Source organism: Crocuta crocuta, unplaced genomic scaffold, assembly GCF_008692635.1.
Source record: "Crocuta crocuta isolate KB4526 unplaced genomic scaffold, BGI_CrCroc_1.0 scaffold101, whole genome shotgun sequence".
Classification (NCBI taxonomy): domain Eukaryota; kingdom Metazoa; phylum Chordata; class Mammalia; order Carnivora; family Hyaenidae; genus Crocuta; species Crocuta crocuta.
Window position 1 is genome coordinate 7,230,817 of NW_027527956.1, and position 3,470 is coordinate 7,234,286.

The 3,470-nt window shown below is 44.8% G+C and overlaps 1 long non-coding RNA gene across 2 annotated transcripts in view; it reads left to right on the top strand.

Moving 5' to 3' along the window:
* Nucleotides 1-464, top strand: part of LOC144222214 (uncharacterized) — a 12,444-nt gene extending 11,980 nt beyond the window's left edge. For both annotated transcript variants that reach the window (XR_013332346.1, XR_013332345.1), the window contains exon 3: nt 43-464. This is a non-coding gene — a long non-coding RNA (uncharacterized LOC144222214). The remainder of the gene's footprint in view (nt 1-42) is intronic.
* The last annotated feature ends 3,006 nt before the right edge of the window (nt 465-3,470 follow it).

Below are 3,470 nucleotides of genomic sequence, written 5' to 3' on the forward strand. Positions count from 1 at the left end.
AATTTACGCAAATACCGACTCACCCGCACGATCCTATTACAGGTTGAAATGGGCTCCGATGCATGATCCTGTCTTCTTTAGCTCTGCTCTTGTCCATGTTTCTAGTCCGAAGAGAGACATGTTAATGTTTACCTCCTTGGATTGTTCAAGTAATCATCACATTGAAAGAGCAGGAAAGAAAAGGTGAGAAATAACTCCGGAGTGCAGAGAGGCGCCCCGTGAAGTGAAGAGGAAATTGCACGGGGCCGACAGAAGACGTGCAGGACGGCCCTCCACCTCAACGACTGTCACCGTGACTTTCCAAATCCATGAATCTTTTCATTCAAACTAATAATCGTGAAGGGGTCCCTGACTCCTGATCACATCATTCCTGAACGTGTTTACCATGGAAAGAGGTAAACTCCTCATTAAGAGGCTCATTCTCGGATTTTTAAAAATACATATATTTTAAATTAAATTTTGAAAACAGGGGTTGAAAATACATAACGTCACTTCCTCAAATGTTAAGGCTGGGGTACAGTAATTTTCCTAATAATTTTCACACGATTAATAATCTTACCAGGTTGATCTACGCATCTACCGATTTTTTGCGGATTTCCACTACAGGGACTTTTGACTCGAATGCATGCACACGGTACAATAAAATGCAGAACCGTAGGCCAGATCTGTCACCGCTGGAGAAGGGTCTCTCCCCTCCGGCGCGCTGCTTCCCCCAAGCAGGGCACACGGTGCGGAAATTCTCCGCATAATGTGTGCTCCGTTACGAAATCCCAGGCTTGGTGTTCCGGCGAGTGAACTACATCAGCAAAACATGGTTCCACTTGCGGCTCCCTGGCCCCCTCCACCCCGTTGTGACTCCGTCCCAGTGATCGGACCCTGGCAGGCATCAGAAAATCATTCTAGGAGATGTCACCTCTTCATCCCTATTGTAAGAACATCTAACAGAAAACGTAAACAACGAGCTGGAAATGATGCCGCGAAACGGCCCTCCTACGACACGGTAGGTGGAACAAAAATCCCTTTTTTGGCGTCTGCACCACCAGCAGCTGCAGGCTGATGCACTTGGCTTTCTGTTAAATAGAGGCTGGAACATAAAAATAGACACTGGCATTTATTGGAAGCCCAGGCCTGCTGAAGTTTTGCAGATTTAGAAAGTTCACTAATCGGCATCAATTAAAACCTCTGCCTTGCTGTTGCATGAATTATTCACCATGCTGCACACAATAGCAGGGCTCTCAGAAATATTTATTGCAGCCAAATGGCAGAAGTGGTGACATTCAAACTGATAAAGATAAAAAAAGTGTTTCGATTGGTAAATACAAAGAAAGTAGGTATTCGAGCACGCTTGCTGTGACATCGTGAGCCACGATGGACGCACAGGCATTGCAGAAACATTTCTGACCCTGATGCACTTGTAACAAATTTGATGAGGGTTTCTTTGAGTCTTTGCTTTAAAAATCAAAGAAAATATGACTCAGATCAAAATGCAGGACGTCACAGCCGTAGATATGCAAAGGGAGGCACACATGCTTATAAACACGCAGGTCTTATTGTGTAAGTGATTGCACGCTGATCACCGCTATTTGTGTAGTCTGCGTGTTTTACCAAAGTTAGAAAGATCGGAACCATATGCTCTTTCTGAATCTGAGAATTACTGCTGTTACATTTGTGGTTACTTTCAGCCCTGTGTCTGCTTTGGCCACCATTCCATGAGTGACCACACCACCGGCTGCTGTCTGGGATCCGCACCTTCACCCCGTCACCACCGAGGCTCGGTCCTGGGCGCCCCGTGGGGAAGAGCCCCAGGCCAGTACCATCCGAGGACGTGGCTCAGAGCGGCCCACATGGCATCGCACCTGCTTCGCGGTCGGAAGCTCAGGGATCACCATTTCCTTAACCTTTGAGCCCCCCAGCACCAGGGAGTGGCTAAGAATTGCTCCAAAGGGGGAAAGGCAAATGGAAGAAGGCGTTCAACAATGATAACAGCGCTGTCATTAAAGATTGATGAAGACTCAATTAGAGTCCGTTCCCAATCTGGAGCGACTCAGGCCAGCTCTGCCTCTCATGATCTGGAGCTCAGCAATAAAGATAAACGGTCATTACCATCTATTGACTTCAATCATGACAAGTGCATTCACCTGATGGGGGCATGTATTACATACAAAAAACTAAATTAAAATAACATTAGGGGCTGGCTCAAATTCACATGAAAAAGGAAATGTAAAATGAAGGACAGAACAAATCACAGTCTAGGAATAATTTGATTTATAGTTCTTTTTTTTCTTTTTTGCACAAAAATACTCTGTTACTCACCATGATTGACCCTCAGAGACCTTTGAGGAAGGCTGTGCTGTCTTATTAAACAATCTCGTACTTCAGTAAAATAATGCTACTATCTCAAATCTAAGATTAGACTTAAAGGCATACCATCTACCAAAACAATTCAGTAATTCTTGTCTCAGCCTAAATAGCCACATACAACTATGAAAATACATGGCAAACATTTTCATTTTGTAAATTTTAAGAATAGTGTTGAAGCTTATGTAGAAAGAAGATAAAACAGGGTGTAATATTTTGCAACCAATTTTACTGTTTTACATGCTGTATTTTTTACTAGAAATTCGAACCTATTTATGCTGAAAAAGTTAGGCCACATGTATGAAGATGTATTTCGCACACACGTATGTATTTCTATACACCTGTACGTGGCCATCGAAAGTCATCCGACGTTTTCTATCCCAATACCACTTGTATTCATTTTATTTCCTAAAAGTCTCCCAAACCCATGTTTTCAATAATTGATATATTTTTGAACTTTGTCACTAAATGAATAAAATACATAGTGTTTCGATTAAAGAATTAAGGAATAAGCCTCTTGACGATGAAGATGTTGGCGGCTCTATGCCGAAATAAACTGTAAAGGAAAGCAACCTCGGTATTAAAATGTGTTTCATCGCTATTTTCTTTAAAGGATGTTCGGGTTGTCTTTTCTTGCAGTAATATACAGTATTGTCCCGTTTGTTAATTATTACTCTAAAGCCTTCGCTTTCCTGAGGGCAAACAACAGCGGGAGCCGCGCGCTGCAGGGACGAGCCCCGGACGACCGCACCACGTTGGAGACACGTGGGGCGTCGGCACCAGCGACATCATTCACACACTGTGGCTGAGTGTCTCCCAAGCCCTGAGCGGGCTTTGTAACTAACGTGGCAGTGAGAGAGGCAGAGCATCTCGAACCCGAGTCCCTGCGTTAGAAACAAGGATGCATTTCTGCCCTACGTAAGGACACTGTCGCCTTTGTGATCTTGGCTCCCAGCCCCCGGCCCGAGTTTCTGCCTGAAGCTGTGGAGGGTGAGCTCAGGCACTGAATTTCCCCGGGATCTGTGTCTCCGCCGGCCGGATAGGGACCGGCGTGCCCTCCCTTTCAGCTTCTAGTGTTCTCCCTCCAGAAAAGATGAAGGCCGTATGTGCAC